The following is a 13,758-nucleotide window of genomic DNA, read 5'->3' as shown; positions in this document are numbered from 1 at the left end:
CTTATTCTTATTCTTATTCTTATTCTTATTCTTATTCTTATTCTTATTATTGGGGGGATGTGTGTGAGTCTTCTGGTTCTCCACAGTTTACAGTCAAAGCCTCTCAATCTGATTTCAGTCCAGACTTTAACTAGACCACTTCAAAAACTTACATTTGTTATATTTCCGAGGTGGACTTGCTGGTGTGTTTCAGATCACTGTCCTGCTGTTCACTAAAGCTTCTGGTTATGAACAGATGGCCGCACATTCTCCTTCAGGATTTTCTGGCAGAGAGCAGAATTCATGGTTCCATCAGTTACTCATCCTGGATGAGTCATCGGGCAGCAGCAAATTTCTGACTATATTTTTGTTTGATGATCTGAAACATTTAAGTAGGACAAATGTACACAAACGGTAAGAAATCAGGAAGGGGTGAAATACTTTTTTGCAGCACTGTGAATTGTTTTGTAGTGAATAAAACAGCCCACACAAGTACAAACACCACAGTGACATAGCCAAAGCAGTGAAAAAGCACTTTATTGTTGTTTTTTCAGCTAAGATTTAAAGTGTGTTTTTGGCTGGTAAACAAAATGTCTATTGACTGTTATTTAAAAATTACATTTTAATATTAAGTTTGCAAAATATTTTGACTTAGAGTCAGGTATTGCATTCGGTTTCTTCTGGCCTTAAGTGTGTTATCCTATCTTAAATCTGAATATATCTTAAACATATAAAACAGGAAATATAGCAAGTAAAATAGCAACCTAGCATTCCTCATGTGCCAGCTGTATAAAATTACAGAAGAGGATTAGGGCCACTGGAATAAAAAAGTGGGCACGTCTTTTTTTTCCTTCTTTACCAGAATTCTGAGAAAAAAGTCAGAATTCTGAGATTAAATCAGAATCAGAATACTTTATTGATCCCTAGGGGAAATTATTTTGGTTACAGTGCTCCAGTATAAACAGTAACAAAGACAGACAATACACTAAGTAAGAAATAGACACAATATATACAATATATACATGCATATTTATCTATACACATATAAGTCACTTATTGATAAATAGCTGAATAAGAAAGAAGAGCATGTGCAAAAAGGGTGTAGCTATTGCAGTATACAGTGTGTTAAGTGGATGAGTTGTACAGAGAGATGGCCACAGGCAGGAATGATTTCCTGTGTCATTCAGTGGTGCTTTTTGGTAATCTCAGTCTCTCGCTGAACGTGCTCCTGTGACTGACCAGCATGTCATGGAGTGGGTAAAGTCACAATTCTGACTTTTTTCTCAGAATGGAAAAGAAGAAAAAAAAAGACGTGCCCACTTTTTTTTTTCGGTGGCCCTAATCCTCTTCCATATAAAATAGGGCTGCAAATAATGATTAATAAAAAAACAATTGTGCAGTTTTACACTTTAGATACATTTACTGTTTCTCTGTTATAGTCCAATAAATCAGTCACACATTGAAAGTTTCACTACTTTCTAACGAGTATTTCTATTATGCTTGCCTTTTGTTTGCTTTTAACAACTAATTCTTCAGGTCTGCTTAGACTATATATTTTCTTCTTCTTCTGTTTTTGGTATCCTCCCATTCACGTTATGCCTATGAGCATGGACTTCTTTACATCACCTTACATTACCTCTGGAAACCTCTGAGGACTCACTAAAAGCTTAGGTATCGTTGTAAGCCGCATCTAAAACATGATACAGGGATTCCCCTGCCTGAGTGGGGACATTGGCTGGGATGGCTGGCCTCCCCTGAGCTGGATAGTGCCTCTGGAAACTGCAGTCAGGTGGTTGCATGGATGATGACAAGCTGTCATCGGACTGAAAATAAATTTCGGAGCCATACATTTCACAGAGACTTCTCGTTTTCATCTCCCACAGTGCTTGCGTGCACGCTTGACCCAGACATGTTTAAACTTTCTTTTTTCTTTCCCCCCAGTCAGATTTACTGCACAATAATTAATCATTTAATCTGTATTTAGTTTCTACTCTTACATCTTTGTCCCATGTCTTCAGGGTTCCACTGCTATGGGTTTGTAGTCTGTACTATGTGTTTCAGGACCATTGCTTGTATTATGTGCTTGAAATGCACATTACACTTGGCTGCTGTGTTCTACTTTCTGTCCACAGAAAGCCGAAAATGTGAAAAGTCTCTGCAAAATGACTAGGACCTGAGTGAGATCATGTGCAGAGGCTGTTTATGCAAAGTAACAGGTCAAGTAAAAATATATTTTTTAAAAATGGTAAGTTGAATGATTCTGGTATATCCTGCCAGACAACTTGTGACATGCTACTTTTTTGGAACTAGCTTTGCTTGAACTGTTATTTGTTTGGAACTATATTCAAACAGCTTTAGTAACCCTTTAAAGGTCATTTATAGCTTTTGCATAAAAACCACAGTGCGTAACCTTTCTATTCCAGTTTTTGATTACATCAGAGGCATTTCTCACAAGCCTTACCCTTGTGATGCTCATTCGGTTTGCCTGACGTCTCATACAGAGATTCCTTAAACGCATGCGGTTTTTCGAAGTTAATCTCACTGTCACTCAGCTCCTGTTAATTTGGCAAACCTCTGATCTGGAGGATCTTGTTACACACATATCCGATGGAGTGTTTCCTGCGGTAGAGCTAGCTGTGAGCTTTAAATATGGGATCTATATTTATGACCTGATTTAACTTGTTTGGGCAGTTTTCATCATTTGTATGCACACTGTAGAAATTTACACATTTGCCTAATAATCAAAAGCTTACTGGTTCAGTCTTTGGAGGAGACACTAATCTCTTTTGGGGTTGCATCAGGAAGGGCATCCGGCATTAAAAAATTGCCAAATAAGGTATGTGGCACTACCTGCTGTGGCAGTGAATAAAGGAGCAGCCAAAATTAGCTTTACATGCATAAGGCTTTACACTTTGAGTTGTTATGGAGACATCTCACATACCTTACTTCTATTAGGCTGTTGTCACCGCAGTGAAGCTACCTGCCCAGCAAGCATTTGTAGGATTGTTTTAATGAGAGTCACAGAGTATTAGTATTACACTGTGTCAGAAAACCTTTGAAACGCTGCCCTATTGCCTCAAGGTGTAAAGCATAGCGTAGTCCACAGCTTTTCACCAGCACAGGGTGAAATAGACGCTTGACACTAAATGGTGTCGTTATAGAGAGAAAGCGACACTGTGCTGCTGCTAGGCCCACATATCTAAGAATGGCTGAGTCCTAGAACCACCAGTGCTTCTTTGACCTTCTTGAATAATTTAGGCGCTTACTCGTTTCAAGCTGGGCTATCGTTCCTGTTTATGGCTGCCACTTAGCAGTCGGTCATCATCTCTCAGTCATGGAAGGTGTGACGAGTTTTAATCCCGAGATTGGCGATAATCTCCCCACCATCTTAATTTTTTTCTGCTTAGTTGCTGTGAGCCCAGTTTGGCAAGCGTGTTCCTGGGAGGTTCAGCGTGAGGACAGATCCCTGGCCCATGCCAGGGAAACCAGTTGGACAGAGAAATAGAGCGAGATATTTGTCATTGAGAGGACGAAAGCGGTTCTGTTCAGTGCGCGACCGACCCGCTCCGAGTAGTTGTGGTATAATGTTGAACAAATGCCAGCTGCATTCCTGTTTCCACCTCACTCTCTGTAGCTCCCACCCTGCCCTTCAGGCAGACTCATTAAGTGCCCTTTTGTTGGGGGGATTACAGAGTTTATATTTAACCTGTGTTCTCACTGTCAGTGGACTGCCGAAGCAGTGGCTGGCAATACCAGCTGTGGTCATCTGGTGTCTCACTCCCACAAGTGTCTCCACACATTGTCAGCCCCTCTGCCTCTCATCTCTCCTTTCCCGGGACTTTTCTCCCTCTCAACAAATCAGAGCTCCCCATCTATTCCAGTTATTGTTTTATCTATATTTGCCAATACAGGTTCAAGTTTCTTCGCGTGAGGGTCCAACTTGGCACACGCAAGACCTGAGCACCATGAAAACTGCCTCTGTTTTTAAGCCATTGTCTTGCACCTGATTAGTTAGGCATCCCACGTTTTCTGAAATCTTCCCAACTGCACTGAGTGCATTTGTGTGCATGTACATATAAAGTGCCTTGAGGCAACTGTTGTTGTGATTTGGTGCTATATAAATAAATTGAATTGAATGTACGTGTACACAAACATGCATTCACGCAATGCACTTTTCCTTGTCTGCCTCTATGAGTGTGCACTGTGGCTTCAGGGACATAGTGTGCTCATCATGCTGAGCAGAATGACTCGTTTGACTTCTAATTTGTCACTGACTCATACAGAATGCAGTTTTATGGCTTTAACAAGTCCTTAATAGCAGAAACATTGTAATAGTAGATGAGGTTTAAGACATGGAAGCAGCAGATTCTATTTTTGGGGTTTTGTTTTGCGTCTCTTTGTGGCTGAGTGTTATTTCGACCCAGGTGACTTTTTTAGTAGCATATGCAGAGTGTGTGATAATTCTGAAGTGGTGCTGCTCGTGTCGTTTTTTGCTATTGCACGTAGACCAGCAGGCACTGTTCTTGAAGCACACTAAAGCAGGCAAAAGGTGTTTTTGCTTCAGCTGAGCAACGACTCTCATTGGTGTGCAACAAACACTAGACTCTCTCTCTCTGGACTTTCTGCCTCGTGTTTCCTCTTCTGCTTCCTCAGGCTAAGTTTCTATCTCTCTCTGTCTGACTAAATCTTAGGTTTTGTATTGACTAGTCAAGGCATGATAGAGTTTTGGATGTATGTTTTGGACTGGCAGATACAGATCAGGCATTTTGCCTCCTGTGTTCAGTACATAGGTATGGATCTAAATGTTCTTGCCAAGTGATAGGAATCGCTATGTATCTAGGCTCCCCCCTGGCGCCCACCGCGCAGCCACAATTGAAAATAGATGTGCATAATTTGGCTGAGCTCTTACAGGTCTCTTTCAAAGGCTACATGCTGAGCAAATATCCGGAGGGTACTTCGTACCTCGGGCTATAGATGGGTGACAAATGGAAAGAAACCCCTTCTTGAGGTCTTTTTTGTGTGAAACTACAGAAATGGTGCCATTTTCAAATAAACCCTTCAGAACCTTTAAACCCTTCAAACCACCTTCAGTGCACTTCACATTTAGAAAAATCAGATGGAGTAACGGAACACCTTTCTTCCAAAAGTACCTCATTTGGTACTTCTAATGATGATTGTGGTGATAAAGAGCCTAGTCTAATACACTGATCCAAAATCTCTCATTGAGGTGGGTTATGGCTTGGTCACTGCATAGACAGTAACATCTAATTGACATTATTTTTATACTCATCAAGCCATTCAGTTGTTGTCATTGTTATCCTGGCAGAGATTGCTTATGTCAGGATAGAAATATTTGGGACAAGTGGATCCAAAATGCACCTCACAGTATAACATAGCCATGCAGCCTCACTGTAGTGCAGTGTGTTGTTTGTTGGTTTTTCGTTCATTGATTTGTCCCTGTTTTAGCGATGATCTGTCTTTTGTGATAGTAATGAATAGTTTGGACTTATTTGCAGATGACTCAAACCTATACTGTGAATATATATATCTGAGAAACTTTTATACCATTTTCTTCTTTCATCCATCTATACTTCCTCATGAAAGCACAGGATGCTGTCAAAAACTATTTGGTACTAAGTCATAGGATCTACATAAAATACAATTTGTGAAGTCATTATCTGTTTGTGTTAAGGTTGTACAAGGAGGATGCCCTTTCATTATCAAGAAAATAAAATGAAATGTAGTCCAATAGTACTTTGGTTTATAAAATGAGTCAAATATTAATGAGCCCGTATAATAGAGTGATTAAATGTGTCTTAGAAAAATTCATAAATTAATACATTTATCATAAAAATAAACGTATTAATGTATTAATTTACCCTCAAAAGACCCAAAGTCTTTCGTGGCATGTATTTTTAATTTCTCTTTGCTATTTGGGCTGATTGGGACCTGATGAATGTAAAAACAAAGAATTATCTTTTACCTGATTTTGCTCTACAAGGGCCGGATATCCACATATGAGGGCATTTGTTTTAATTTTCGATAGAGCAGTGGCAGAATGTTTTGCATGCGCACAAAAAATCTAACCTGTATTGAAATTAAAATAAATACGTTAACAATTCATTCTGTTTTGAAGTGTGAGTCAGTAAGTGACTGGTGACTGGCTGCTCCAGCCAATGATGCGATTCACATTGGTATATATGCAGCTAATCAGGCTATGACAGCGTCCTTATGTGTCGACACCGGTGTTTTAACTAGGAAAGCGGCTGATGTGGAGTGAAGCCACGTTTGCAATGTTTGTTTTTTTCCCTGAATACTATCATTGTTTGTATTTACTGTGTGGAGAAACGGTAAAACGACGTTTTATAAGGAGAGCACTCGAAAGCACTCAGCCTGTGAGCAAAAACAAAACCAAAAACCCCCAGCCTTTCCTATTGGTGGAAAAATGCACCATGTCGACCAATCAAAAAATGATATGGCAACATGGCATTTAGTTGTTTAGGAAGAGGGAAGTTACGGCGGTGTTTTGAGATGTGTGAGATTTGCGACATTTAGCATGTTTGGAGTCTAAAGTTAGTGTGTTGTCTTGTGTAGTTAGTGTGTAGTGTAGTCAATAGTTTTGTTGTGTGTGTCAGAACAATGAGGCGACTGCTGAATGTTACAGGTGTTACAGGTGTGATGCATCTCCTGCTGTCAGGCCTGCAGGTATCAGGCTGTTGTTCTCCTTCATCTCATAGTGGACAGAAATAAATTTTTGGAGTGGCACAAATAATTTGTGTGGCATCAGATTTGATGCAGAACAGCTGATTGTTCTGTAAATAGTTTGAAATGTTTATTTAAAAACTGCCTTGGCTGCATTTGTAGGTAAACAGCTGCAAAAAACTTTGTTGTTTGCAAAGCTCAGTTACTTTTTTGAAGAAGTAACTATATAATTAATTGCCCAACATTGGTCATTATATTCTGTATTTTGCAGTTACAGACTCTCTCACAGACCACAGACTCATACTCGTAATACAAGTCAGAGCTTTATTTAAAAAAAAGGAGTTCAAGTTATTTTTTACTTGCAATAGTGTTAACATACGACACAAGTCATGAACAAGACTTTTTAAAAATTTCATTGTAAGTGGGCTAAAGCAGTTAATTAAAAAATAGTCTAACATAAATGTAAATGCTGTAATTTGATTATTTTAATAAACCATGTAACTTGGATGGATCTGATGCTGGCGTGACCACAGTGCACACGTCTAATGTTGCTCACAGTGGTCCAAGGGACCGCTCAGGGAGTTTGTGTGTTCGCTCAGACACATGAAAAATTAGAGGGAACATTGCTCGTAAGGGATATCAGGCCCTTGTTGAGCAGAATTTAGTATTTTGGGCTAGACAAACCCATGTGATGTCCACATATGTGGATGTCAGGTCCTGCAGGAGGTAAATTAATAAACTAAACTTATAAATTAATTAACAATACAGATAATTACCAAATAAATTGCATGTTTCTATAATGGTTAATCCACAGGTATGCACAGGCTCTTTAATCAAAATGATATTTTTAATGCTAAAATATAATTAATGTTTGAATCCATGCATTTTTGAATTAACATTTTTAGAAAAGCTCAAAAAGTGAATCAAATAGTAAAGCACATCATTATCTTTGCTTAAGATGCAAAATTACAGTTATGTTCATGTGCATCCCCAACCTGTTTGGGAATGTACATTCAGTTTGATGCTGCTGTTTTAAGATAGAGGAAGGCTCATTCGTATTACTTGGGCTTATGCATCTGTAATGTGCACTGGATCACTTCTGCTGTATCAAAATAGAAAACTTATTTCTATTTTGGGTAAAGACAATTAAGCCTTATGAAGAAATTAGGGCAGATAGGCTTAGCCTTCAGGCCTGGACAAAGCAGACACAAAGATGGGGTGTAGATTGGGAGCCAGCTCCACCATATTTTGAGGTTTGTGGTGAAATCACAGACATGCAAATAGTCAAGACTCAACTTTGAATGGTGTATCTGAAAATGGCACCATTTCTGTAAGACCTCAAAGGAGATGTCGACCAAATTTAAATCAGGTACATTTCTTACTATTTTTTGGAGTCACAACTTTTTGATTGCTCCTTATATCTGACATTAACAGTTGCCAGACGTCAGTCTGGTTAACCTAACAAACTGTCTTTAACCTTATTTATGAAGCATTTATTTTTAATAGCAAAATGCAGTAAATAGCATGTAGCTCCATGGTTAAATTCAGCACAGTGTACTTGCAAAAGTGACGCTAGTTCATATTCTAACAAAATATTTGCAGGAAAGATGAAGTTACGAGTGTAAAAGAGCCACAGGATTGCTATACATAGCTTCCTGTTCAGTTTGTGGTCATTCTAGAGAGGATCTGTTTCCTGTTTACATCCCTATATATTAACCTGTTAACCCCTCTACATATATTTTTATTTCTTTATATTCATTGATTGTTACAGATGTTATCTGGCTAACTGTTAAAGATTGGGAGGGTATAATAAGCTTTCTGTTGTACATCACTTAGATTTCCTTTTTTCTACCTCCATGGGCCCCAGGTATTCTGTAGACCCCCTTTGGACCAGCGCCAGGCTTACAATCAGCACCCACTTAGAGACCATCTTCTGATTCATCAGCCTCCCCACAACCCTGCATATCTGTCACCTCCACTGCTCATTATCCAGGTACAGAGCTTTATATTAGGATAAAAGCAGCCACACTAATGGGTGGAGAGTCAGAAAGGTCATTTCAGTTTTAAATGAAGTGGAGGATGAGAGGTTAACAGCGGGTATTGAAGTTTCATCCCATTTTGTCCCAAAATGGAAGTTTCCTTCTCCTTTAGGCATCAGTTTTGTGGACTGAGTGTAATCTGTACTGTGTCATCTTGCTGGCTAGTCTTTTGCTTTGAGAGGATGAAGTGCTTATTATGTTGGATAAATGCTGCTGTTTTGGGGGAAGATTGAGGACTGGATGTTCACTTGACAAAGAGATTGAAATGATGGCTGCATTAGTACGGGAAGGGGTGTAGTTTCTGTATGGGAGGAGGATCCTTTGGAGGGGGATGTGGATGGGCTCATCTGTAATCCTCTGACATGTGCGCTGTTTCTCACGTGCACACACAACCACTGCAGTGCAGAGCAATCTATGGCACAGAAACATGCTGCACTGCTGCCAGTGCAGCCCACGCTGCTTTGTAGCAGCCAACGTCCCCACCCACACACACTTGAACCCACTGTGCATTTCAGTGCCTCGCTAGACATTTCTGTGCTGTTGTACCTGTGCTACAGTGGAGCGTTGGAGTGCATCTTCACGCTGACCTTTTTCTGCCCTGCCACAAAAATCTGCACATTAAGGCCACGGGGATGCTTGTTGGTACATTTTGAAAGCAGTTTCTGGTCTTTGCAATTATGTGAATCACTTCTAATTGACTGCTTCTTGACCTACTTACAGATTTAGAACTGGTTGTCCTATTTGTGTTCTCCAGTTAAATTATACAGTTTAATACCAATAAAAAAGCTGTTTGGTTGTCATCACTTAAGCAGGTCCAGTAAAGGGTAAATAAATAAACATAAACTAACAACTACAAGTATTTTACAGCTGACATCAGTGATGTCAGTGCTTTCATCAGTGTGAGACACAGAGTTCACATGCAGCCTGTGCTGCAAGCCGTGTGAGCAGCAGTCAAAATATTAGGCAGACTATCACTGAACCACAGCAAGCTTTTGTTTCCCATCACAATAATGTGCATCTAATAGTATGTGCATGTACTTGAGGTCAGTCAGCACCAAGCTTCTAAGTTGCTGTAAGTGGACACCGTATTAGAGTCTGATCTTACCGTATTATGTTTATGCACGTGTGTGGGTTTTTTCCAAGGATTAATATTCATCTGGGCAGCAGTCAGCAAGAGCTGAGGCTGTGTGGGCCTTCTTCACGCCGAGTTAGTTTACAGTGTAAAGTGTCCTGGAAGGGTACTCTTGCCTTCAGGGCTGTGGTCACATTTCTTTTAATAATATGATAGCAGGTCTCAGCCATTAGTATGTCTGACTTTACTCATACGATTATCCTTCAGTCCTCTCTCCACATCTCTCTTTTCTTCTTTTTCATCTAAATATTACTCACTCCACTGTTTCTTTTTTCTTTGTTTACTAAAATTACTGCCTCTTTTAAGTATGGCTCTGGCCCTTCCTTATAAAGACATAAACAGAGATGCACGTGGTTGGACAGTGTGCTGTCACCTCTTGTTATGGCGCATGTCCTTGTTGGGTAGAAAGTAGCTGTATCCAAATGGCTGCATTTGGCTGTGAACATTAGTGTGTAAGTGTCTGCATGGAGCCTTGTTATAAAGATTACACTGAGGACATTCCATGGTGTTTATGTCAGATCACAGCTTTTAAAGGTTTACGATGAGGGATATGTGTGCTATTCCTGTAGGTGAAAGACGTGTGTGTATGTTTTTATTAGGTCTGAGAAATGCGCTGTTGTACTTAATGATGTTTAGCGTTCGCTCTGTTCCGTCACCTTGTGCAAAGCGGTAGATAGCTGGAGTTGACACACTTCGGAGGTGGGATAATGTCAGTAATTCACATACGGTATTCAAACACACGTGCAAACCCATGCGGGTTAGTTGTGTGCTAGTTATTTTTATAGAACGTGTAACAGAAATGGAAACACTTGACTGTGCCTGTGTATGAAGGAACATCAGAGCAGATTTTGATGCTTCTTAGCTTGTATAATGACATTGTAATTACATTGTTATTACAAATAAATTACTGCTGGAAAACTATTGATACTGCATTCAAAAGTAAAAAGAAAAAAAAAATACAAAAACCCCCATTAATCACTGGGCTGTGCATTTACAACTGCAGCATCTGCAAAATGTTGTTGTTGTCTGTCTTGGAAACAGTTCAAATACCGACACTGTCATGGTCCCTTAAGGCAAAGGAGGAGTGATGAGTGTTGTTGACATGCTACTATGTCAAGAGCCCTATCTATAGGATTAGCAGAATGAGGGCTTCCAGCCACCGTGCAAAGAACAAGTTGACGAGATGCCTTAAGTCCTGTATGACAGGCATTATTTCTCTCAGCATCTTGCCCGACTCCAAGCTTCCTGGCAAAGACAGAGAGCCAATAATGGATCTATTAAAATGTTTATGAAAAACTAACAAAAGCCAGTAATTTTTTTAACAGCCATGCCATAGAACTGCTGTTCTATCTCTGTTATAATCTTCATTCTTTAGTTTTTGAAAACTAAATCAGAGAGTGTGGGCGTGCCAATGCCTTTTGACCTTTCTCAGCTGCAGTGGAGGAACTCAGCCAGTTAGCCATGGGAAAAGTTCATGCAAGGCCTGTATGAGCACAATCCCAGACCCGGATAAATCCGTATGGACTATGGGTTCAATGTCACTGATATGCTAACATTACCAGTTGTGAAAATAATATCTATGAAAACATTATTTGAATAATATAGTGACCTTTTCTTAAAAGTATTTCTGGGTATCATAGCTTAATGACAAAATCTGCACCTTTTGACTTATTGTGCTGTCAAATTAGTGATGAGTTGTTTCCTTCAATGAAACTGCTGTGTTCATGAGACGTTAAGCAGCACCCAGGAGTCCATTAGCAGTTCTGTGTCAGACAGGAGCTGGTAACCTGCATTGTGTCAATGGACTGGAGCCAGCTCAGTCTCTCTCGAATGCTTCTGTGTCACAGTGTCTGTGTGTGTGTGAAAGAGAGACACTTTAAGCATGTGGCAAAGCTTAATCCAGGAAGTACGTGACGTCTACGTTCTCATTTCCTGTACATTGCTGAGCTTTACGGCTTCACAAGCACTCCCCTAAGTCAGTGACTCGCCATCCAGTCACAAACTTTGGCAGTACTCCTGGATTAACAGTTACTGGGAAGACTGTATTATACTAAGAAGCATTGTCAGTCCTCTATCCTGTTTTAATTAATTAGACGACCAAAGACAAGTCAGAAAAGAGTTTTGCATCTATCTCGTTAGACAGACTTTACAGGCTTGATTTAGGATGACATGCCATCCTCTTGGCACTATACTGAGACTAAATAATTAGCTAATTAATGCTGGATCATTTGCCACTTGCAAAGGATTGGTGTCTTCTAGAACAAGTTCTAGCTGCCCTACTTTTTGCACTCCAGAGTTCTTTGTTATTTTCATGCTCCAGCAAATCATATTTATTGCACATCTTCTTGCCCTGAACCAAATACACATAAAAAATAAATAAATAAATAAATTAGGTCTACAAAAATTGTCCTTTTGAATTTCTTAGTTTTTTACAAGTCAAAACATCTGGTAACATACTGTGTAATTGTTTAAAAATTATTTATAAGCCATTTAATTTGGTAATGGAAATATTGATGCCTCATCTTTACACTCAACATGGTTTGGTCAGAGAAACCGGTCCAGCCTGTGTGTGTATGAGTGCAATGCCCTTATTGCTCACACCCACATGCATTTATGTACACACTTGTTAAACAGATAGAAAGAACCGTGCTCATCCTTTAGCTGTAAAAGTTTAAAAATCTTCTTTTATTGATATCCATATGCACAAAAAAGAAATGAGCACTAACAGGGAATAGAAAGAGAGCTCCTGCAATTTTCCCATATTTGCTTTATTTTATTAGCACCTTAATAATTACAAAAGGAAAGACGGAGCCAGAGGCCTTAAGGCCATTACAGAGCACGTTACAAAAAAAGATGACGAGAAATTCCCAGTTTTTTGGATGCAAACTTGTAAATCCACACCAAAGGCTTGTGTTTTTGTGAAAAATTTGTCCTCAAAGTATGCACTGTGGAAAAAAAAAAGATATTGCGTTGACATCAAGCAGTGATGATGTTTCTAAACAAGAAAAGGAAGAACCTGATATTCTGGGTTCATACAATTTTCAAGAGAAGGCAGGAGCAGGGAGAATTTCATGGTTTGATCTAGGAGTTAAAGCTGTATCATGACCACTTTTGTACATATTTTAGCATTTCAATGGGGAAGTTTGAGCTTTTGTTGGCAGGGTTAGGACATCTGAGGAGGCAGAGAAATCATTTCAGAGAGACGATTGATCCAGAGCAACGTATAGCTGTGTGTCTGATTCGTCCAGCAAAATTACACGGTTGATTTGAACAGCTGCATTAAGAGTGGAAGAGTCTGAAAAATATTTTTAGCACACAAAACATTCACACATGTTTGTGCGCCTGGCGTGTAAAAGCCTTTAGACTGCTGAATGCTTCCCATGAGGTGCTGAGCACTTCTCCATTCCCATGTCTTTACATGCTGCTTTTGCACATTATTGAAGTCTGTCTTCTGTCTTGTGTGGTTTGTGTGTGGCTCTGTTTATTATTTGTGTGTATTGTTGCTTCTGCTCGTCTACCAACCAGTTATGGCAGACAGCTGCCTCTGGCAGAATCCTGCTCAGAGAGTGGCTGAGAGTTTCTTCCTTTATGTGTAATCATTTTGACAGCTTCAGGTTTGTTTGCATGCATGACAAAAAGGACAAGACCAAAAATAGACTGTACAGCCATGGTTGAAATTTGACCAGTAGGTACAACGATAAGTCTTCTACGTCTGCCCTCATTGGCCATCAGTGTTGGGAAGGTTACTTTTAAAATGTATTCCATTACAGAATACAGAATACATGCCCCAAAATGTATTCTGTAACGTATTCCGTTACGTTACTCAATGACAGTAACGTATTCTGAATACTTTGGATTACTTAATATATTGTGGCGAGTTCAGACAAGGAGGAGACGGAGGTATCG

General features: G+C 39.6%; 1 long non-coding RNA gene across 1 annotated transcript in view; it reads right to left on the bottom strand.

Moving 5' to 3' along the window:
• LOC102201370 (uncharacterized) overlaps window positions 1-3,552 on the bottom strand; it is an 8,100-nt gene extending 4,548 nt beyond the window's left edge. Inside the window, exons 1-2 of the long non-coding RNA XR_312068.1 lie at window positions 3,246-3,552; window positions 153-263 (exon numbers count right to left, since the gene is read on the bottom strand). This is a non-coding gene — a long non-coding RNA (uncharacterized LOC102201370). The remainder of the gene's footprint in view (window positions 1-152; window positions 264-3,245) is intronic.
• Between the last annotated feature and the right edge of the window lie 10,206 nt (window positions 3,553-13,758).

This window comes from Pundamilia nyererei, unplaced genomic scaffold (genome assembly GCF_000239375.1).
Source record: "Pundamilia nyererei isolate P.nyererei 1_Seehausen unplaced genomic scaffold, PunNye1.0 scaffold00178, whole genome shotgun sequence".
In the NCBI taxonomy this organism is placed as follows: Eukaryota; Metazoa; Chordata; class Actinopteri; order Cichliformes; family Cichlidae; genus Pundamilia; species Pundamilia nyererei.
The sequence above is the reverse complement of the archived record's forward strand: the minus strand, read 5'-3'. Positions and strand labels throughout refer to the sequence as shown.